Below are 23,732 nucleotides of genomic sequence, written 5' to 3'. Positions count from 1 at the left end.
AGGATGATCCCATCTTTGGCTGGCTGGTGATTCTGTGTGTGGCGCATGCTGAGATGGGGCTTGCCCTCTTGGCTACCTGGGCACACGCTGCTCACTTACACTGAGCCTACTCTCCATAAGCAGTCTAAATCCCTTTCACCTGTGCTTTTTTCTCAAGTCAAACCTTATTTTTTTGATCCTGGTTATAAATCCCACTTTTAGGGACAACAACAGGAGCAATACCAGGGCCACACACCTCCTTTATAGTTCAGTATTTGTTTCAACCAGAAAGTGCTTCAATTTATTCCTTCTACAATATGATTTATTGTAAGTCTCTCGGGATTTAGCCCAAAAATCCTATATGACAGTGGTCACAGGGGTTCTTGGATGAGGGAAGAGACAAGAATGTTGACTCCATGTTTCAGAAGGCTTGATTTATTATTTTATTATATATATATATATTACATTGTAACCATACTAAAGAATAGAAAGAAAAGCTTCATCTCAGAAGGCTAGCTAAGCTAAGAATAGAAAGGAATGAATAACAAAGGTCTGTGGCTCGGACAGAGAGAGAGAGCCAGCTCTGCCCTGAGTGGTCACTAATTCCAAACATGCACACCAGACCAATCACGGATCCACCTGCTGCATTCCACAGCAGCCGATAACCATTGTTTACATTTTGCCTCTGAGGCCTCTCAGCTTCTCAGAAGGGAAAAAATCCTAAGAAAGGATTTTTCATAAAAAGATGTCTGTGACAATCCTAGAATCAGAACTCTTGAAAAATACGAGCACTATAAATACAGCTCATAAGTTTTCTCTTCAGAATCCAAAACTATCAATAAATCTGTCTATTTTTTTATATTTATATATACATATTTCTCTCAAAGCAAGCTCATGAAGTGCAGTGCATCCAGTCCAAAATGTTTTCTAACTTATTGAAGAGGCAGGTGGAAAAACAGCAGATGTCATTAGGTTGTCATAGTCTAGTGCACTGTTGTAGGTGATCATATGGTGCAGTGGGAGTACAGTAGATGGACCCCTATCTGGAAAAATGGAAAATTCATGAATTATCTATCACATCCAATTTAAAAACCTACATTCTCAGTCCTCCTTGGTCTGCATCAAGAAAGGAGACATTACCACAGAGATTCAATAGTGCCCTTGTACTGCAGCCAGCTGCTTCCCAAAATGCGTGGCACGCTATGTTTCATCCTAATTTTATCCATTTTGCTACCATTACTGCTTTCTGAATTCAACATAAGATCCCACTACTCTTACTCATTTTAGAACTCTACTCTCTTCTACAGCTTGTCTGAGTTATCAGCTGTAATAAGCCTGGTCCAAGTCTTTATAACAACTGAACAGCATTGTTCTCTGGAAGTGTCGGAGCACTGCAAGGACAGGGTCTCCCTGGGGTTGGGGTTAACCTGCTGCCCCTTGCACCTGCTGCCCCTGGTGTCCCTGGTGTTCCTTCCTAAGAATCCTTTTTCCTCCCTGGTGGTGCAGTTGCATGGCATCAGGAACAGTGTTACACACTTGCACAGGGGCCCCACACCTTGCTATTGTCCCATTTCCTGCTAATACAGACTGCAATTTAATTCTTTGTAGGTGACAGTATATTTTCAACTGGATAATAACACACATACACACACACATTTGTACACCTTTATAAGAGAACACTTTGAATTAAATGCTCCAGAGGACAAGAGCAGCCAGGCCAAACTTCAAACATCCTGGAGAGGTGCAATGTGGAAGCTTCTGAGTTGTATAAGACAAAGCAGAAGTCCACAGAGATAAGGGGGCAGAAGATTTGAAAATTTCTTATTTTGGAAAGGTAAAATAAACTTTGAAAATAAAATAATCTCTTTCCTAATCCCTGTTTCTTTGCTGGCAGAAAAGAAAAAAAAAAGTTACACTAAAATATTTTTTATAATGCAGTTATAGGTGTCTCCCTAGCATAGACAGAACCACCCTCCTCTTTCCTGCAGGCAAAACAATTGGTAAATATATATATGTACACATCTATATATATATATGTATATATATTTACATATATTGTATATAAAAGAGCCTGTCCTGTCATTCTAAACTAATTCCCCAAGGTTCACTATCACAATTCCCTGCACCTGGTCCCCACTACATAAGGAGCTGCCTTGATATGGTATATGCAATGTGGTGGTATTAGTAAGAGATTTTTTTCCTGTTTCAGAATGCAGGAATGCAAGGTTGTTGTGTCTGCTTTAGAAAATTGTTGGTTAAACAAAAAAAAGAAAAGGAAAAAAAATTAGTTCATTTTTTTACAGTTACCTACATATTTTCAAGTTTGTCATTAACTAATGTCATTTGGGACTTGCAAAAGTTGAACATATTGGTTGAAATATTCAAAATATTCTTAAAAATACAGTATACCATGTTACAGATGAGATGTTACTTGGGGAATTCTTCAAGAATCTTAGGACAAATTTTATCTTAAGATTTTCAATAATGAGCTCATTAAAAAAAAAGTAATTGCTGCAGAAATTTATTAAAGACATTCAGCTGGAAGGAAATGCCAAGGATTGAGCTGATCAGATTGTAAGGGAAGAACTGAATGGTAGTAGGAACTGGAGCAGTAAATTGACAGTGTCAGAGGTGTGGAAAAAGCATTTGTATACTAATTGTTCGTATGTATGCTGTCAGCTATGTGGTAGCAGTTTGATCTCACCATGTGTAATCTTCACAAGCACAAAGAAATATTAATGGCATTGCACCATGTATTCTACTTCCCTATTTACAGGGCAATTCACAGTAATGGAATGATCAGAGAAATGGTGCAGATACAGAATGGAAAAGATAGATAAGAAGAGTCTAAGTTCATCCATTACTACTGGTATGTATGGTAAACAGAAGGTATTTTCTGTCTATAAGAGGAATATTTCAGCCTTTCTGTAGAAAATCTTATTAATTCCAAGATGTTTGTGAGAGCTACTAAAAAACTCACTGTGTGTTGAATGAGATGACCAGTATCAGTGATGCAGGAGCCTCCTTTCAAAGGCTGCCCAGGTAACTCTGAATGTCCTCTTGGGCTCAGAGGTTTATCGCTATAGGGATGGAAGTACATATATAATGGAGAGCAAACTTAAACAAAATGTGAAGTTTTTTATTTTCTTTTGTTTTTCCCTCAAAACCTTTAAATTATATTGCAGGACAAGTTGTGGGTCCACAGAAAGCTACTGTGAAGCATGTATGCCATCTTGAACTGGTACACAGTCAAAATTATCTAGTCTATGTATTTTTTGCTTATATTCCATTTTGTTATTCTCTTTCTTCTTGCCACTGCATGAGCTCAGATTGTAAGCACCTTGGGACAGAAGCCATTTTAGTGGGGTTTATGCACTATTTATCTCACCTGTACCTGAAGCAAGCAGGAGGTTATTGAACTGCATAAAATATAATAAAATAAAATTTAAAAATTGAGAAGGAAATATCATAAAAGCAGTCTCACCTGTGAAATCTCTGGAATGTCTATTACTGTTTATGTCCAGAAATACTACAAAAAGAGTCTCTTTCTTTTTATCAGGATCTCCTGTTTTATTCACAGACAAAGCAAGTACCTAATAATATATTCAAATATTTTTAAAAACTTGACAAAACCCCAGCCTAAGCACATTCCTATATTTGAGTAAATGTTCAGAGGCTTCTTATCCTTTCTTAACAAATACACTTCAAAAGCAGGGATTCTTTATAGTAATCTGAATTTCTAAGAATAAAGGGTCTTCGTAGTCAGAATAAACTTTAAAATAGAAAAATAGCTCACAGTAGTTTCTTGCAATTTCTGTGCTATACTTTAAAGCCCCCCATAGCCTTTTGCTGTGAGTTTTAAGTGAGATATTCTGTTTACTATGGCCATTAAAGTTGTGAGCTTTTTTTAAAACAGCAGGATTGCTACATAAAGCTCAACAGGTCATACGGCATCTTTTATGCAAACACTACATCATGGACTGTTAAAGGGAGTGAGTCTGTCCCTCCATACCAGAGATACCAGAGGACATCCCGAGTAGTAGAAGAGTTTTTCTTCCATAGCTTTTAAGGTGCCTGGTAGAAAGATACCGCACTCTTCCCTTCCTTTTGATGTCTTAAGACCCATAGGGGATGACAGTAATTTTAATTTCATAAGTAATATGTACCTGAACACTGCTAGCAGTGGATGGAGCTCCAAAATGAACAGTCTATCTCTGTATTTGCAATCCTACCTTCATATCACATGAAATAACACTGTCTTTAGTGTGGATTTTTTAGTCTTAATATGTCCCCTTGCCTTGTACCCAGGCCATGTCATGGAGCATTTCTCTTTCTCTCTCTCTTATTATTTAATCACCAGCTGGAGGGCTGGTTTTGACTCCAAAACCTCAGTGTCTTCCAAATCCACCTGTCTGTGTCCTGGGTTGTGGAGACAGAAAGCTCTAGCACTGTGGTAGAACAGCATGAACTGTTATTGTTTTTCTGGGTAATTGAAAGATGGCAAACAAAGGAGAAAAATAAATTAACCCCACCATCAAAGGCCACATATGAGAAAAGGCAATGAATGTTACACTGACTCTAACAATTTCCTGTATGTTGAGTAATTAGAAATACAAGCTAAAGTTTTACCTGTAGCTTTTCATAGTGTGGGGTCATGCAATGATTGCTACTCAAAGTTCCTTAAAGAGTCAGCTCCACTACTGGACGTCTTAGACAAGCAAATTTTAGATAGATATATAGATAGTTCTTCATTTGAGTAGGACAGCATTTCTATGTTAAGACACACTCAGCAGAGAAAGGTATAATGTTTATGTTTAAAATTTTTTCCACCAAGTCCTATAACCTACCTACAGTAGATTGTAAACCTTAGATGTCTACCATTCCCTCTTTTACTGCATATAACCAGAGAGGGGAAACAGAACTGGTATTGGACAGTAGGAGTCACCTGTTGTTCATAACTGATAACAACACAGATTGATTTATTTCTAAAAAGATAAAATTGGAGATGATACAGCAGGATCTCTCAAACTTGTCGAGGTGAGGGAAACTTGGACGCTCAATATGAGTGTTTAGCAAGCTTCGTTTATTGAAGAGAGCATCAGACTTTTATGCACAACAAGTAATAAGCTCATACATATTCTGCAAGCTAAGCAATCTATTGGCTATACTACAATATCAGCTCTTCCTCACACCTTAGGGGTTACATCTTTCTTTTCTCATGGCTCTCTCACTGCTTGTTATTGTACCACAGCTATGCTCAAGGACACAGTGTTTTGCAGGTGCAGGGACCCAGATTAGCTGCATCCTCCCGATTCTTGGTCCAGAACGTGGCCCCTGTCACGTAGCCACTCTTCCACACAAACCCTGTTGTGCAACTGCAAACAATGTGTAATTATAAGAATGTCTTTTCTTTTCTGATCCTTCAGAGGTCTGTCCCTATCCGGCTGTATGCATGAAAATACAAGTCGCAATTTAAAGTGAAGCCCTGTGACTCATACTGTAAGGTGAGAGAAAACACACATATGCATGTTGTGCATGTGAAAGTGTGAATTCTTACCAAGCTGTTGCAAATATAGTCTCACAAACCTATATACCCAAACTCTTACGTGGCTGATTTTCCATTAAGGAATACCCAATATTCCATTAAATTATTGAAGACCATCCTGTTATTTTTATTACAGAGGTTTCCAATATTACTGTCAATTGTCACATTTTGGTTTCCTGTTGTTGATTTTCATGCATGAGAAACACACACATGCTGTACTGATGCCAGAGCCCATCAATCTCCCTAGACTGCATCGACCTCAGGATATGTAAGAGTAGTGGATAAATTGGAAGATCAATGCCTTGTCCCTCCTGCTGTGCCAGCTGCTATTGAGAAATTAATATGAGGTTCACTATAAATAAAAGATAAAAGATGATATGGCTTACAGTGTAAAATATTAAGGCTGGACACAATGTGTAGCATGAATTTAAAGCCAAAAGCTAAGAAAATTAACCCTATAAGAGCATCCACTTCCTTTGTGGATATATGGAAAAGAGAAGACCAGAAAGAAGAAAACTAATCTTTAGTAATTCTTTTAAAAAGTACAAACATTTTCAGAACTGGCCACAACATTAGATATTGTGGGAAACTACCTTTAGCCATGGTTTAATTTATTGGAAAGAGATAATGAAGTTTATATTATTATGTGTTCAGTAGCATAATTTTGGGAGAGCAGACTGATTAATTCAACAGTCACAGAATTGTTGCAGAATCAAAGAATGGCCTGGATTGTAAGGGACCTTAAATATCATCTAGTTTCAACTCTCCTGCCATGGGCAGGGACACTTAGCAGACCAGGTTGCTCAGAGCTCTATACAGCATGGCCTAGGATGTTAAGATAGGCAGGCTCAAATCTTAAGGAGTTTGAATCTCCTTTTGGAGCTAGCTGCACAATAATTAAAATGCGTGTGGAAATCTTACTCATTACACACATGCAGAGTCAGATGGAGAGACATGTCCCATGAGAGGTTTGCCCTCTAAGAAGCACCTTCAAAACCAGGTGATGTTCTTGTTTTGTTATTCTTAAAGTTTCCCCACTAGAGATATTTGATTTTCCCAGAACAATTACATCTGTCAATTCCCTGAGTAATAAAAAAAATGTATTTACTTCACTAAACTAAATGGTGAGTGAAATTTCGCAAAAATTGCCTGAAGTTGTTCAGGGAGTTAAACTTCACTTTACGCAGAATTTCAGCTCTATATTGTCCACAATGGTGTTCACACACGGAAACGAGAAGATTTGAATTATGATTTCTGAATGGTCTTTTGACCTTATTTTTATTCCATTTAAACTGCTTAGGTATTACAGCAATTTCCTTTGGAGTAAAATTCTTTTCACATAACAAAGCATAATCCATGTGGGATCTAGTCTGACTTCAATAGAGGTTTTTTTTTTTTAATTTTTTACTTCTGGAGCAAAGATGAACTTTTGTGAACTGTGTTATCATACTTTGATTTCCTGGATAATGTGCAATAACCAGAACAGAATTCCTATATTTCTAGAAAGCCTGATTCCCTCCAAGTCTGCCTTTCCCACCTTCACACATACACAGCTGCTCATCACCTAAGACACAGCTGCATTCATCAAGACAAAAAAGAGCAGCTGAATATGTTTCTTATTGAGTAGGTAGATGATTTCCTTATGGGCACTTGTACAGTAGAATAGATCATTCATAAGAACCAGATTACTTCTGATGAATGGAAAGTAATAGGGATTGTCTAGACCTCTGCCCTTCACACCACCTGAATGTGGAAGTAACTGAGTAAATTGTACCCATTGTGGAGTAGTGAATTCTTCTTTATTATCATGTATGCTCAGAAAACCATCCTGAAGAAGGGATGAAGTCCAATGTGGCATGCTACTACCCTACCCCATCCCATGCCAATGGCTCTATGCTGCATTCTGAATTACGCATAAAAATTATCATGCCATTTAAGCACAGAGAAACCTGTCAGCATGAATTCATATGAAGACAGACTTCTTATGATGAGTTGTCCCACTCTTACTTCTTTCAAGCTACGGTTGGATTTTTGTTTGTGTTGATATCCAAATTAGAATTCCAGAAGTCATTCAGACAGACTTTGCTTTCCAGAATTTCAAAGTAATGGCATTTTAGCCATTTGATGTTGATTAGACTATTTTCCATAATGTATATGATTTCAATAGATGATTGTCCTAAAATTTAAAATAGGAAATCTGAGGATCCCCCAAGACAGCAAACAGGATTGGGCAAGCAAGTTGTGTTAATGTTCATATGTTTGGAGGTTTTCTCCCAAATTTGCCCTAAACCAGGACACATGAACATGCTTTCCTCTAGAAAGCAGATTCAAGCAGCCCCTCCCACAGCTGGTTCAGGAGAAGGTTTCCTAGGAGGAAAGTGGAAAAAAACCTGTTTGTTTAATAGGCAAAGCATTCACCAGCACAAAAAATTAACAGTATTAAACAGTAAAACCTCTCACTGCTCCAAAGAGATGACAATCTCTGGAAGTCCCTTCTGTGGGCTGTGTCTTGGCTCACCCAGTCTGTTATCAGTCCCTCTGGTCCTGGAAATGCCATGGCCCAGGCCTGGCCTGGTGGGCCACAGGTGTGAGCTGCTGGTGTTCAGTCCAGAGCAGGTTCAAACAGTTCCAAGAAAAAGAAAAACTACAGTCCAGGGAACTTCTCTGTCTCAGCTAGCTAAAAGTAACTAAAAGCAAAGGAGAGAGAGCTCTGTCCTGCTATCTGTCCATGCTGCAGATAACGCAGTCCAGGAGAAGGATGCGGGAGAGCAAATGCAGTTTGTGATAACAAACTGTGCGCTTCTTCTCTCCCTGCCTGCCTCTGCTCTCGGAACCAGTCTTAAAGGGGCAAAACTTATTTCTGGGCTAAAGAGATGAATGGGGATACAAGCATCATAAAGTCACCCCAGGACATGCTGTTAAAAGCTTATACACAAGCACATGCACACACACTAATCCACACACAAGCACAATTTAAACAGAAGTCAGGTTGAGAAGAAAAGAGCAGTTTGCATTAAAGATTGAAAGAAAATTACCCTTTCAGTCCTAATAATATTTTCTAGGAATTCAGACTTTCCAGAATCTATGTAATCAGTATCTCAGCCTGGAAAAAAGGAAAAGGAAAATACCCTTGAACATTTTTTTAGGCAATATTTTTTGTTATGTATTGGCGGAATGAGAATTGATTATTTACTGGGAGTATCACTGTATGGAACATAGGCCTAGTTTACCCTCTTCAGCTGGCTACTTTTAAGGAGAATAAAGGAAAAAGCAAGAATTCTAACTCTGTAAAGAGTAATAATTTATCTAATAGGTTGATGTGTTAAGGCTGCAGGTGAATTTATTGGAAGTTTATGTAAAGTGCTTTGCTATTCACTTTTCTGAACTCACATCTTCCTTTTCCAAGTTTCTTCTCCACCCACCTTCTCATACTCGGGTCTCAGTTCAAAAGTAGTATACAAGTTACGTCCCACCCAAAAAAGAAATTAGTAAACTTAGATTTTGTTTAAAGTCACATCTCCTAGTAGATGGAAAGTGTTGTTCTTGTAAAACTTCCTGGAAAGAATTCACAAACCATGAAAGTGGGGGTTTTTTTTCCCAAATTTCATTTCTCTTTTGCAGTATTTACTTTTTCTGAAGGTCCAAAAGTATGCATTATATAGAGAAAAGGAAAAAAATTAAAGATCAATACCTTCTTTCACTGTGACTACTTTGCTTTATATATAAATGATGTATATATGAAGATCACCATAAATAATAGATAGAAGATATGGTATTTGAAGTAAAATATTAAATCACCAGGCTCGAAGTGTTACAACAAACAAAATCTGACCAAATTATGTCTTGGGATAAACAGAGACATTTTTTATGATTTCTAGGAAAACAGGTAGTGGAGAATTTTGTCTGTGAGTTTTCTGTGTAGGCTTACATGTGTGTATTCATGGGAAGCACAAGGAATTCAAACCTATTTCCTCTCTCTGCACATCCATCCCATTCTCTCCCCACTTTCCTACACAGATCTAATGTATATCTGTGTTTCTGACTGCCCACACTTTTGTGAATGTTTTCATTATATATATTTTCCATCTAGAGTGGTCATGAAAGACGTAGGAAAGGAAAAAGTGAGAAAGGCAAAGCTACTTATGTGTCTGCACACCTGAATATAAAATTTACACAAAAGGTATGGCATGCAATTATATACATATAGACATGTAAAAATGAAATCTTTTTACACATTAGGAAGCTACACATTAGATACATACTGATACATATCTTGTCTCCATATACTTGTTTATATCTACACCTTTTAAGTTTACTTGTCTATGTATCAAGATGTATTTAAACATACAAAGAAATTCAGGTGGGACACTAACCATGAAGAATTTTTGAGAGGACTGTTCTTTTTATTTCCTGCCTTGTTGGTCTTCTTTAGGTCACACCTGCAAGTGATTATAATTTGGCTTCCCCTCTGAGCTCCAAAGGAGAGTAATCATTGCTTATTCTATAGAGAGATGCCAACTATTATCTTGACAGGTGAAGCAGCCAGAAGCTACTTCTTCCACACTTTCAATCACAACAACAAAAAACAAAACCAAAATGAAACAAAATTTAAAAAAAGAAAAAAGAAAAAAAGGGAAAAAAATTAGAACACTTTTTCCTTTAATATTTACATCAATCATTTTTTCTAGTTTAAACCCCCATTAAATGAATTCTGGTGTAAGGTTGTGCTGGAAATTGCATGTGTCTTAGGCATTCATTATGCCTTAAGTATTACTTAATGAATGTACTTAAAAGAGGTGTTACTGAATGTACTTAAAATTTTTAAAAGCAAAGACTTTAAAACTGTCATTCCTACAAAACAACCAGATATTGAGCCTAATAACACAAATAAACTTTTTGACTATTTAGATCTCAACTTTTTTTTAAGACAAGAGCAACATAAAATAAACAAAAAATTCAGGCTGTGACTATAGCAGACTTAATTTGAATCATAGGTAGAGATGACTGACTCTTAAAAATGCATTCAGAGACAAACAGGGAGCCTTACTGCAGGAAATATCAGCAGTGGGGCACTTCCTTATGAACCAATATAGTATCAGGTGGCTATTTCCAGAAATAAAGCTAAATTTGAAATTTGTATAAAAAATCATTTATTTGTAGGAGCAATCAACAGACTACAAACTATATTTTAGCAATGTTAATAAATAAAACTAATGCCTGTTGCCTGTCTGTGCATCAAGCTCAAATTAAGACATTTGACTGTCTCTGATCTGATAATGCATCATATCATTTGCACTGTTGCAGCATACTGTCCTTTAATGTTATGACAATTGTAGTTACTATTTTTATTGTGGTGAATTTTCTTCTCACATTATTTTAACTGCCCAAATGCTGAATACAAGATGAGAAGGAACTCTTCACTAACCTGCAGTCTGGCTAGTTTACTGGTTTGTGAGTTCAAAACACTCGTACTGTCATTCTATAGCCCTTAGAACAGGTGTAAGGGATATTGTTAGGATATGACAATGGAGGACAGAGATAAACAATAATCCAAGAGATTAATATATTTTATGAACTGTCACTAATTCCAAGGCTAATTCTCTTGTATTATTAATAAAATGAGAATAAATAGAAAGGTGTTTGAAAAATTGTAAAGGTATAACTTCTTCTTTTCTTATGCCAATCAAACATATTTTTAAAAAGGACAGATAAAAATATTTACAGTACAAGTCAGAATTAAAATTGCTGACTTCTTTATGTGAAGAAGTATTTCTGTAAACAGCATTGTGTACTGTATACAACAGTATAAGGGCCTTAGTCATTAGCCAAAATTTCATTTTGCCAGTGTCTTCACAGTCATTATCACACATCCACCTTCTAGCAGCAGTGGGGAGCAGGGAAAATAAAAAGAAAACAGTGCCATGCATGCCCATTATAATCACAAATTACTTACAGTCCTGGAGATATATGAACACTCTTTCAGTACTAGAATCTGTAGTGCAGACTTTTGAAAACACCAAATAAAATATTAGCTAGGCGATAAGAGCTAAGACCACTAACACCACTAGAGGTACACTGAAGCACTTTAACAACTGGCTTGCAACAAGAATTAATGTACACAGATTTGCATAGCCAACTATACTTTATTGGAACAACACGATCCATTATTTTCACTGCTTCATTTCAATTTCTGCATATTTTAAGGAAGTGCAAACAGCATTACAATTCCTTTTTCATTTCTTACTCCCTTCTTTTGTTAATTTGGAAAGAATAGTAAGTTAATGAAGTTAACTGTCTTGGCACATTCATATGGTAGAGCTGCTTGATAAGATGTGACTTGCAATATTAAGGTGTCAACAGTGTTAAAATAAAGAACTTAAAGAGATGGAAGACATGCCAAATAAAGCAAAAATCTTCTGGTTTTAGAAATACTATTTGCAACATAAAATACAATGCATGATGATGCTCTTGGTAGCCTACACTCTGATAATTACAATGACATCTAGACTTACCCAATGCTTAAGTGTTAAATAGAAGAACATCTGAGTGTGATTATTTCCTCCTTTTTACTCCACCATGCACTATATATAATTTTTGTCTTTTCAGGCTGAGGAAGGAACCTGCAAAAAACAAAATTAGACAACAAAAAGTTTCTTGCCTTCTCTTGTCTGAAAAGAAGGAAGCACCTTCAAGGAGTAGGAAAATGCAGTGTTTCATTGCAAGAGTGAAAGGATACCTTCCAAGAAATAAAGGTAGAAATATTCATCTACTCCAAGGCAAGCAAACAAAGATACTGATTCTGACCTATTCCTGAGATAATGAATATATCACCACCTTAATGTTGATTAGGCAAAAATGTGGCAAAAGCATTTCTGACAAGTATTAAGGAGTGTAAGTAGTCCTTCAGAGTTTCTAGGTATAAAGTCTTATCTGCAGAAGGGAATATTTGGCTTTGGTGGAAGGTAGAATGTAAAAGTGCTTAAATGATTGTGACTAGACTGTCAACAGACTTAAAGTTTAGGATAGATTATTCCTTCCCTTTCTTGACAATGTGCTTTTCTCCAGACATATTCTACTTGTGCTAACGGCTTTCACAGGAAAAATTGTTGAAAAAGAGCTAAAGATCTCTAGCCTAGGAAGGACTGAAGAGATTAATTGATTATTTTCCTGTGCCTGGTCGTTTCTGCCAATTGCAATGCCAAAATGAGTTTTTACAGCCTCATTTGGTAGCACAAGCTAGAAATAAATGACTGAGAAAGCAAGACTTTTCAAGGATAGACTGATGTCAGGAGAAGAAGGTAGAGGTTGTCCCTATATGTTAGACTCAGTGCAAGAGAAGAATGCCTAAAAGTTACACCAGAATTCAGTTATAGTGAACTCTCAAAAATACACAAAGAGGAAGACAGGAATGTTCTTGTACCACTCACTGGTCCAAAAAAGAGGAGGAAAATAACAACCAAGTTTAATTTAGAGAAAGGCAGAAAACTTCCCCTCATATCCATCAAGAGAATAGAAACAACACTGGGAGGACCAGTGATGCTTTGAAAGAAGTTCTTACTGGAAAGCTGTATAAATGCCTTCAGGTGCAAAAGAGTACAAATGTCTGTTAGACCTACACTGAAAATTGAGATATTACAATGCATTTATCTCTAATGTTGATTAATAACATACATAATGCATACATTGAAATGTAATTGTAAATGTATAGATATATATATATTGTTTTCATTTACTTGGCCAAGGAGTGAAAGTAAGGACTGTACAATTAGAATTACTCTAATTGTATTTTTAAGTAAGTACAGTAAAGTAACAAGAATCATGTGTAGCAAGAGTGAATTTGGAGTAGGAAAAGTAAGCAAATGCTTACCTGAAGTGAAAAAAAAAGTCTCACTGTTCATAATATATGATCGTAGTACAGGCCACACAGCATTTGATAAATTATAGAGAACAAGAATTTATGTAGAAAAGAGGTGCTGTCTATATTTTTCATATATATTCCAGGAATATATTGTCCTGATGTCCACTATTTTCACACAGAGCCCTGTAAATGGATACAATTATTATACTAGGTAACATGAATTTAGAACAAACAAACACCAAATAAAAGCAAGCAAAACCCCAAAATAATATTTTAACCATTTCTCCGTCCATCATCATTTATCTCATTCATTTTAACAGTATTTTTTGTAATTTTTTTTAAATTTTACTTATTCTTTATGTATTATCTTTCTTGTTTAGTACAATTTTTAGCAGGAGTGATGGGATTTTGGCAACATCACTTCTCCTTGTTACAATAATATGAACATAGTGGCTACATGGTACTCACTGATACATTTGAGGTACAAAAGTCTGTTAGAAAGAGTAACAATAGCTCCCATTTTATGGGAGGACACCTAGGAGAGAGTGTCCCAAACACAGTTATGTGGGTTTTTCTAGAAATGAAGAGAGGCAGCACCACTCTTGTGATACGCGAGTAATTGCCTGGGCCACAGACAAGTTATATAAGGTTGTTTGCCAATCTGTGTGTTGGTTATTATCCTGAGATACTGTCAGGAAAGCTACTTTGCATGGTTTTTTCCACAAGTCAGCAGAATGAACAGTAGAAGTAAACAGCACTGTTCTGGGCCCAGGGTATTCAGGTACTCTGTGATTTTGTGTGTGGTTTTCGTTACCACAGAATGCTGTTTGTGCGAAATGTCTGTTTGACATCAGAAGATGAACAAGGAATGTTATGTAAGAAATGAAAGAAAAAGATATTGAATACAAGTTCACATCAACCTAACACCTTTAACTCAGGTCTTTGCATCATAAATACACAGAAATCCACAAATAGCAGCTTTGACTACGCTAAGGGTGTTTACTTTTTAATACAACCTAAACAAGTTAAATGATAGAAAATAAAAGTGAAGTTACTGCTCTCACAGGATTCATAAAAATCTGGGCACCGGTGATGCATGTATGACTTTGTATTTTAACTTCAGTATTTTAGAGTCTATTACTTTCCAATCTTTGTCTTGATTAGAAAAGAGAAGTCAGTGAGTCTTGTGTGTTACTTCCAAGTTACTTAAGATAAAAATGGTCATTTATCCCCATACCATCATAATGGCACCCTCTTATTCCCTTTCAGTAAATATTTTCCAAATAAATAATTAACTACATATTACTAAACAATATTTTTTAAAATCAAGTAGCACAATACTTTGCCCATTTTTCAATGGTGTGGATACATTTTTTCTCCGTGTCTAAAAGAAAAAAATTAAATTCAAGAAAGAAATCTGCTTTTCTGTATTTTTTTGTGTGTTCAGTGATCTCTGGGTTGTTCAAAACCACATTGTATATTTGCACACTCATTTAATAAGAATTAATTTCCTACAACTTTCGGCTAAAGATTGACTTCTTGTCTCCTATGAGGTAAATAATCTGTCCAATTGTTCATTCTCCATCAATTTGGTATTTCCTCTCCAGAATCAGGTGCCCAAAATTTGGCTTTGATGTCATGTCCAGCAAACAGAAATACACTGTCTTCTCAAATACTGACCAAAAGAACATGAACTCTGACGGGCTCAAACGACTGTGTTCACTGTTTGCTGAAGATCCAAAGATCCTTAGAGGCTGAATGACAACATTGACAACCTCATAGCAAGTGCACTGTGTTACAGGGTCATGCCTCCATGATGCTTTAATAATAGGCATGATAGGTTCTGGATCCAGAAAAACTAGAATTGATAGGCACAATTTTCCATAATGTGTGACACAGCTCTGCCTGGCAATGGAAATTTAAGCTACTGCACACTTATGTCACAAAATTCTGGCTTTTTTTTTTTTTCAATACTGAACTACGAACTTGTCATCCATTTTTTGGGTCAGCAGCAGAGAAATCAATGGAATGATATCAGTAGTAAAGTAAGCAATGTAGCACTGAAGAATTAAATAACTATCTCGGTATCCTGTCTCTCTATCTCAGAGGATGTTTTCCTACTAAGCTCTACACCTTTCTTTCAATGGTTGAAATAAGAAAGGAGACATATTTTTAAATCTTGATAGCAGTTGACTAACTCATTTCTTTCATCAAGTAATCTTCTTGTAATAATGGGATAAGAAATGGAATAGAGGTCAGATCCCTTGATATATGAGGGAGGAGTAATCAACCTTTTACGTAAATGGAGGGTTCCAGAAAGGCAGAAAGCTAGTTATTACTTCTAGACTACTCATTTTCATCTCTCTTTGGATAGTACATTAACTCCAAAGAACAGTAATTTTTAACCACAAATTAAGCACAACCAGGCAAAAGAAAATAAGTGCAGCTACAGTAAGTGGTCTGAATTCAATGTTTAAAATAAGGAAGAGGGAATCTTCACTGCACAAAATCATTGTAAATAAACTTTGTGACTTGTTTTCTAGGAGCTTGAAAAAACTATAGTCTGAGGCATTACGAGGAAGTTCAGGTTCAATGGGCAGTTACAGCTACAGGCTGACAATTTGGGGAGGTTTATAAGCAATTGTTCAGCAAAGAGAGAAGAATCACAGGTGCCATGTATTCAAAAGAATATCATGCAAATCATGATGCCTACTTCAACATTAGTAGCAATTAAGGTAATAAATATATATTCTCCCAGATGAAAAGGTAGAATTTTTCAGATCTTGAGACAGGTATCAATCTATTATGGACTTGTAATAGTAAATAGTTACTTGAGGTATTGACAAGTGTCCCGCAATTTTTTCTATGTCTGTCTTACATACATGTCTATAAACCTGCGTGTTATTTGTAACACGTGTAGTGTAATACTGGACAAAATTAACAATATATCAAGGATAAGAAGGATGAAACACTTTACATCACAGCGAAGTATTCTGAAGAAATCTGAGGTCCCTGTTTGTTTTCATATTTGTATTAAGAATTTTGTCAGAAGAAAGAAAAATATTGCAACAGGGTAAATTCTTTTCAGTAAAAGGAGTTGTCTTCATAACTTTTCTACTGACTACATACTTAAACTGTTGATTTTTTTTTCTAAGAAGAAGAGCACAGAACAAAGAGACCCTCCCAAAGTATAGCTGTGATCTCTGACTTAACATCACCCCATAAAATATGGGGCAGAGATGTATGAGAAGACCTGAGATTCCTCCTCCAATTCCAGGTATGGGCAAGGGAGGTGAGAATGAGGAAGTGTGTAGGAGAAGCTGTCAAAACTCAGGAGGGAAAACCATATGGTTTTTTTCCAGATGGTATCTGTGCTTTCAAAAGGAATCCAATCAAAATTATAGGATTCTGATCTGAGGAGTGCATAAAAAGGTCACTATTTTTAGTGTCCAGCTCTTCAGGTGATTGATGTGAAATATTTAGTACTTAAGCCATTTTTGACTCAGTAAGAATTGTCTTGGTTTTGACTGTGGAGAAGAAAACATTGCAGCCTATAGTGCACTGATGACCTAAGGGTTTTCCTCATAATTTGATCAATCAACATAAATCAAGTGCTCTCACCTCTTCACATTTTTCTTTTCCTTACACTTATCAAATCTGCTTTTGCTGATAGAAGAGCATACCTAAAGTTGGTAACTGTCACAGACAAACAAATACTTCAATATGCATCTTCTTGTTGAACAACTAATTGCAATTTTTGCATTAGGGAACATGTTCCTGTTTACACCATGTCTGTCACATAAGAACAATTTAACCTGCCCAGTAATGCATTGTTGCCAAGTAAGCGATTGTTTAATTTTAATGAAAATAGTAACATTTGCTATTTGGTAATTTGGTAAAAAAAAAACATTGCTAACATTTGCTATCATACTTTCTGTGGTGAGAACCTGCACATAATAATAAAAAACCAAAGAAATGGAACTCAGATTACAAATAGCTCACAGCTCACAGTTTGGAATTATGTTTCCAACATTAATATTTGGAAGATATAATAAATAATAATAATAATGAATAAGAATAATGTATTATTATATTTTAAATTCTCAGCCATCTCATATTTTCTGCAATACTTCTCACTAATTAAAGGAAAATACCTTGTGGAATATGTTTTCAGTTATTTGATTAGATTTCATTAATGCTGGCTATTGAAGTCAATATAAATTCATTCTAACCGAATGAGACCTAGAGCATCAACCATTCGCTTTGTTAACAGAAAACTGGATCTTCAAACAGTTACTTGCTCTGCAGCAGACAGAAGGCACAAAAGCATAAAATAACTGCAGTTAATCAATATTATTTTGCTCAATATCTTTGAGGAGAGATGTTCATCTCAAGACATGAAAGCATCCTTAAAAAAACGAGAAATCTAATAAGTTGACACAATTTCTGTCTCATGTTTTTGAGCTTTTCTACTTCCTCCCTTCTTAACTTCTGATTATTCATTTATTTTCTGAATATACTGCTGCTTTGGCATTTTTTAGCTGCCTTTATTTTTTTTTACAGTCAATATACAAGTACACTCCTTGATCTCCTCCCTCCTCAAAGATTAGGTCTAGAGAAATTATTCTGCCAAGATTATTAAATCTATTGAAAAACAGTCTGTGGGCTGGTTATTTAAGTAATTTTTATAGCATATAATCCAGAAAATTACTCTGATAAAGTCTATGAGAACAGGATTTTCTTGCAGTTCTATGCAAACTTGTAGGAGATTGTGCAAAAGAAAGAGTGATATGGCAAAGAATCTGAAATGAAGATATGCAGTGGCTATTTTAAAGTCTCAAATGGAAGTCAGACTGAGTCTGAAGTACTCTATACAGTAAACTTCAGAGTTAAAAATTATTTTTTTCTTTTATTTTTACCATAGCATTTTCACCTATAGACAGAATATTTACCTGTATTTCCTTCAGAAGCAAGGAATTTACTTTTGTAAATGCACAGGAGTAGAAGACTACAGCTTTTTCAGTTACCTTCTCCTATTGGTATAACTAGTACTGGGCTAAGAAAATGGAACTAGATATTCATGTGGATGAAGAATGTAAACCAAGAGATGTCTAGTAAAGAAGATCTTGACCAAAAACCTGTGTGAGGACAGAAGGAGGTGTGGAATTCTGAAACAAAATCCCATGCACCATAAAATAAATGAGACCTGTAGAAGCCACAAAAATCCCACAGAATATACTCCATGAAGATGCCTACAGCGTGCCGAAGACTGGTCAGCAGAGGCTGATGACCATCCTTGCATGTTTAGAGTCCAATGAGGCTAAAGTGTCTAGCTTCAACTGAGCCTGAAAATTGGCATTACTGAAATGAGTAGGAGTGCTGCTAAAGCTGTCCCAAAGGCAGGTCAAGTTCAGTGTGAGTACAAGTATTTCAGAGCTTTCACATCTAGTTAAAATACAAGCCTGGTAGTACTGCTGCTGTCATATCACTACTGAAATCCAGCAGAAGTTTGTTAATATTGATATGGTTAATATACATCAAACAGGATTCCTTTAATTTTTTGAATAGAAAAATTCTCCATAGTGTTGACATTTCTTCACTGAACTCTCAGGATTGTTTGGTTTCAGAGACTGTAGGGCCCAAGACACATTTTGTTTTAAATAATCCTTCATAAAAAATTCAGCTTTCAGTCTAATATGATTGAAACTCAGCTGGAGCATGTTTTATAATGCATTGAACTGGAAAGACTATGAGTGTTGAATTATTCAAAAACATGATAAGGAAAATAGTGATATATATGTGTGCATACAGGGAGAGGTGATCAAAGAAATCAGGGTGACTTGATATGTCTTGTTATCTCATTTTATTTACTTTTCAGAACTCATCCAAATATTAGAGGGGGAAAAAATCAATATCAATTTTCACCTCTGTCACGTTCCACACTTCAATTATTAATGAATGTCAAATTTGACCACACTTCTTCATACCACCTGCTCTGCAATAATATTTCTGAGCCTTTATTAAAAATGTAAAATTGTCATTGAATTTCCAAATATGATTCTCTGGTGACTAATTCAGCTTGTTTTATTAATAAGTGAGTTCTGATGAGTAATACTAATTTAATACGCCAGCATGTAAGATTAAACCATAAATTATTCCTGCTGAAGGTGATGAGATTTGACTGCTGTGTAGTTGTTAGGTAAAAACCTTCTATATTAACCCTGAGAACACTGAGTACAACAGGTTTCTTTATGGAAATTAAACGGTTAATTCTTTCTGTTTATATCAGGGATGTTCTGCCTGTTTTTATTCACTAATCCCTTCTACTTTAGCTTTTATTTAAGATTATGAAAACAATGGACAGTTCCCATACAGTGAATTATATACATATACTACAAATACACTAAATAAGTGCATGTAGACCTAGAAATACAAACAGAAAAAATATAAAATTAGAAATCTCTTAGTTCTCACTCAGTGGAAAGGCATCTAAAATGAGAATTTTCTTCAAATAGATTTTGACCTTATTGTCACACACATCAGAGCACTTCATGGGGTTGTTTTCTGTTGTTCCTGCATTCTCTGTTTCCGTGGAGTGCTAAGAGCTGGAAAGTAATTTGGCTTTTAACAGAATCCAGACAATTAAAACAGTTTTTAATTCATGGCTTTACATACTTCTTTTTATATTATTTTGATTGAGACAGAAAAAGTCAAATAGTTTTAAAAATAAGTAAAAATTAGCCCATATCATGCCTAACCTGAAGGAGGCTAAGATGCACCTTTCAAAGGGTGATTTTAGGATATGTTTCTTTCAATATATTGCATTTAAAATATTCCAGACAGAGCTGATATTTAATTATTGCAACTCATGTAACATTCAATAGCCTTCCTATTTGAAGGGTATTCTCAGGACAAAATACCTTCAAAATTTCCAGAATATAAGATCCAAAGTTATTGCCTTTCAGGCAGATAGACCATTTAATGCAACATTGCATTCATTTGCCATTTCTAAATAGGACAGCATGATAAGGTACATATGAAGTCACATGTACACATAAAAATTTGATCTTTATCACTGAAGCTCAACCATGCATTGAATTACATTATTCACCACATTTACATGAATTTGATTTTTTTTCTTAATATTAAAATAAAAACAGTACACTGAGCATGACCTAATACTGTGGTCTGGTAATAAAGAGAGCCAAGAGCATCTTGAGTGTGTATGAAAAGGAACAAGTCCAATAGGTTATGAGGAGTGGTTATTTCCCTCCACATAGTGCTCACCAGACCAAATCTAGATGCTATGTCCAGCTTGATTGACACAGACTGACACTGATTACCTGGACATTGTTCTGTGGAGGGCAGAGAAAATGAACAGGCACTGGAGAAGATGCCCTTCTTCAGGGACACACAGTAGGACCAGGACTTTTTTGGCCTGGAGAAGGGATGGTTTTAGAGGCACTTACCTTCAGCACCCCGAGAAGGATATCAAGGAGCTGCAGTGAGGACCCTTGCAGCTATTCAGAGCAGGAAAACAAGAGAAAATGGACATAAACTATGACCGCAGAGGTTAAGACTAGCTATCAGGATAAATATTTCCCTGAATAGGACAGCCCAGCACTACAGCAGAAGTATGGAGAGGTCATGCCATCTTCACCATGAAGGTCTTCAGATTTCATCTGGATGAAATTCTGAGTGACCTGATCTGATCTTGAGATCAAGGCTTAACTTCCTTCTGTCCTAAAAACTAAATTTATTGATCATTCTCCAAAGTAGACTGAACAAAGGAAAACAAGATATATCTGAAGTTTGAAGAACACTTAAGTCATTGCTAGCTTCCCCTTCCCTTCCCCTCCCCTTCTCTTTTCCTTCCCCTTCCCTTCCCCTTGCCCTTCCCTTTCCCTTCCCCTTCCCCTCCCCTTCCCTTCCCCTTCCCTTCCCAGAATTTAACTTCACTTTACTTTATTTTACTTTACTTTTACTTTTACTTTTACTTTTACTTTTACTTTTACTTTTACTTCCCGGAACTTCCCTTCCCAGAACTTCCCTTCCCTTCCCGGAACTTCCCTTCCCTTCCCTTCCCTTCCTGGAACTTCCCTTCCTGGAACTTCCCTTCCCTTTCCTTTCCTTCCCAGAACTTCCCTTTCCCTTTCCCTTTCCCTTTCCCTTTCCCTTTCCCTTTCCCTTTCCCTTTCCCTTTCCCTTTCCCTTTCCCTTTCCCTTTCCCTTTCCCTTTCCCTTTCTTTTGATTTAGAAAATTACTGAAATAGCCATTCTGTTTTTCTCCTGATCTTCGAAAACCATGCAAAGTTTTGCACAGAAATAATGAATATCTGAGGATTAAATTTTTCATAAGAAATCCCAGCGTCAATAGTTTTCAAGGTTTTATACACCTGAAAAGAGTGTTTAATTAGACTGGAGAGTTTAGGAGGCTTATGTAATACCTACTCTGATAGGTCTATTAAAACTTCCTTTTATTTTAATTTGTGCAAAAGCGGGTGCTGTCAAAACTTCACAAAATTACTACTAATGAATTATATTCTTTATAAATATGGGATATTTTGTTTGTTTGCTTGTTTTTCAAAATATCTTCACTCTAAACTCTGCTCTGAGGCTGTTGTTTGCAAAGGTCATGACCTTAAATAACTTTAAATGAACAATTCTGTACATCTTAAACATTCATATGTCTCTGTTTTTAATGGAAGATTGTTTGTGGAGTTTTACTTCCCCATTCAAAAGTAACAAAAAATGCTCAACTTTGTATTTTGGAATGTTGATGATGTGCAGTGAATTACATTCATAAAAATTTTAAGAGACTTCAAGTGCACTAGCCTTCTCTACACTTCTGCATTAATCATCGGAGTCATTTGTCCTTTGAGCTGTGCATACAAATGTGCAGCAAATCTGCTATATGATCTCTGGTATCTCAATTATAATGGAAGTTTTCTTATTTAGCTATGCTATATCATCAAATTCTAATTTGTGTTTCAGAAGAGTGAAGGGCAATTCCATTTGTGTACTTACTCATACCTCTTCAGGGGAAGGAAAATTGCATGGTATTTGTGACCAAGCATGTCTTACAGTTTTACAGCGCAAATCCATATTTTAGTTATTACTCCAACCTTGACCTGAGAGTTAAACCCAGTGTTTTATCCATTTACTCTATGAAGCCTGAAACAGGATGTGCATGTGAAACAAGTGTTTAGAAGTAACTTTTCTCTGATTTTCATACTGCCATTTTTGTAATTATTTTTTTTTGACATGGTACAACTGCAAGTAGCATAAAATCAAAGGCAGTAAACCAGTAAATTGTTTTGTTGCTTGCCTGTTAGCAGCATGCTAAGAATCCTAGAGTCATTACGAGGCAAACTAACAAGAATTTTAAGCTCCAAGTCTGAAAACAGATTTTCTTTATTCCCTCCCCCACTTTTCTGTTTTAATAGAGACACTTTATTTCATGCTTTCCTTTCCATTCTTTGAAATTTGTTCATCCCATTTAATAGACTTTGGAAATAGTTTTCAAGCTTGTCAAAAGATTTGTTAGGCATGGATAAAAAGTCAAGCTTGTTGACTTCTGGAGCAATTAACAAAATCACAGATAGCCTATTTCTTGGCCTGTTTTCTCAGTTCTGCCATCAGTGCAATTATCTACAATAGAGAATTTTTTTTATATAGAAAAGAGAGTTAGAAAGTTAAAGTTCATTCTATAAAATATAAATGGTTTTAATGCTTCTTCATCAGCCTTTCCCAAGCAATTTCCCCAAGTCAGTATCTTGAAACATTTTCATATTTTTGCAGTTCTGGAGACACTCTCAGAAAGTATTTTGTTGTTTGGGATTGGATTTATAATTTTTAAGCTGGATTTCCAAAACAAAAACAAAACCTGAAAAATCTCTCTTCCAGCATTCACAAATAGGCTTTTGTGCCAAAAAATGTTAACATACAGGGGATTTTAGTTAATACAACTTTTAATTTTTAAAATGTATTTCCTCAGTGAGAAAATGATCTCACAGTTAGCACTGTAAGTTCACTGAACATTAAAATAGCCTTTATTATGCTGGATAAGCAGGCCAATCTCCTTTTAGATTACATTTTTGGATTGACATTTTTTCCCTGTTTTCTTCAACTGTTTTAGATCAGCTAGGTGAAAGCAAATGAGATATTTCATTATTCCTAATAATATAGGTCAACAAACTTGTGATCAGCTTTAAAATAATTTGATAGGTTCTTACATAAGTTTCCACTTCATATAACAAGCGTGTTGCCAAAGTTTTAAAAGAAGAATGTGCTTAAATCAGTTTGAAGATGCTTAGGAACATAACAATTTATATAACTGCTGTTGGGGTC

The 23,732-nt window shown here is 35.8% G+C and overlaps 1 long non-coding RNA gene across 2 annotated transcripts in view; it reads left to right on the top strand.

Moving 5' to 3' along the window:
- LOC143692197 (uncharacterized) overlaps positions 1 to 23,732 on the top strand; it is a 248,540-nt gene that overhangs the window by 112,811 nt on the left and 111,997 nt on the right. Inside the window, exons 3-5 of one of the 2 annotated variants that reach the window (XR_013180062.1) lie at positions 2,756 to 2,848; positions 5,406 to 5,483; positions 12,131 to 14,782. This is a non-coding gene — a long non-coding RNA (uncharacterized LOC143692197). Of the gene's footprint in view, positions 1 to 2,755; positions 2,849 to 5,405; positions 5,484 to 12,130; positions 14,783 to 23,732 lie in introns of those variants that run through there. The other variant, XR_013180061.1, reaches the window with a different exon arrangement.

This window comes from Agelaius phoeniceus, chromosome Z, assembly GCF_051311805.1.
Source record: "Agelaius phoeniceus isolate bAgePho1 chromosome Z, bAgePho1.hap1, whole genome shotgun sequence".
Classification (NCBI taxonomy): Eukaryota; Metazoa; Chordata; class Aves; order Passeriformes; family Icteridae; genus Agelaius; species Agelaius phoeniceus.
The sequence above is the reverse complement of the archived record's forward strand: the minus strand, read 5'-3'. Positions and strand labels throughout refer to the sequence as shown.